Source organism: Theropithecus gelada, chromosome 16 (genome assembly GCF_003255815.1).
Source record: "Theropithecus gelada isolate Dixy chromosome 16, Tgel_1.0, whole genome shotgun sequence".
NCBI lineage: Eukaryota > Metazoa > Chordata > Mammalia > Primates > Cercopithecidae > Theropithecus > Theropithecus gelada.
Window position 1 is genome coordinate 14,524,821 of NC_037684.1, and position 906 is coordinate 14,525,726.

A 906-nucleotide genomic window follows, 5' to 3' on the forward strand; every position below is an offset into this window, starting at 1 on the left:
CACACACACACACACACACACACACACACACACACACACACACACACACACACACACACACACACACACACACCCCTGGGAACCGAGATATCAAAACAAACAAAAACAAAACAAAACAACACACACACACACACACACACACACACACACACCCACACACCCCTGGGGACGAGGGCGGTGGCTCACGCCTGTAATCCTAGCACTTTGGGAGGCCGAGGCGGGCAGATAACTAAAGTCAGGAGTTTGAGACCAGCCTGGCCGACATGGTGAAACCCCATCTCTACTAAAAATACAAAAATTAGCCGGGCGTGGTGGCGGGCGCCTGTAATCCCATCTACTCGGGAGGCTGAGGCAGGAGAATCGATTGAACCCGGGAGGCGGAAGTTGCAGTGAAACGCGATCACACCATTGCACTCCAGCCTGGGCAACAAGAGCGAAAATCCGTCTCAAAAAAAAAAAAAAAAAAAAAGTAAAAATTAGGGGTGGTGGCGGGCGCCTGTAGTTCCAGTTGCTCAGGAGACTGACGCAGGAGAATTGCTCGAACCGGAAGGTGGAGGTTGCCGTGAACCGAGATCGCGCCACTGCACTCCAGCCTGGGCGACAGAGTGAGACACCTTGTCTCAAAAAAAAAAAAAAAAAAAAAAAAAAAAAAAAATTGTGAAATATCTTTGTGTGTAAATTATAACTTGCAGAACCTCTTTAACTAGCAGGCATATTGACAAATAGCTGCCAGGATAAAACTTACAACCAGATTTAAATGTATAATTATAACATGTTTATTATTCTGGGGTTTCGTAAAAAAAAATCTTTGAATCTAAAAAAATTATAGCACTATACAATAACATGACTGAATCTTTAAAATAAATGTTGATTGAAAGAAATCAGAGGCCGGGCGCGGTGGCTCAA

At 44.8% G+C, this 906-nt stretch overlaps 1 protein-coding gene across 1 annotated transcript in view; it reads right to left on the reverse strand.

Annotated features, from left to right (window-relative positions):
- SMG8 (SMG8, nonsense mediated mRNA decay factor) overlaps positions 1-608 on the reverse strand; it is a 6,082-nt gene extending 5,474 nt beyond the window's left edge. Inside the window, exon 1 of the mRNA XM_025363343.1 lies at positions 497-608. The gene's annotated coding sequence lies outside the window, so the exon portion shown is untranslated. The remainder of the gene's footprint in view (positions 1-496) is intronic.
- Between the last annotated feature and the right edge of the window lie 298 nt (positions 609-906).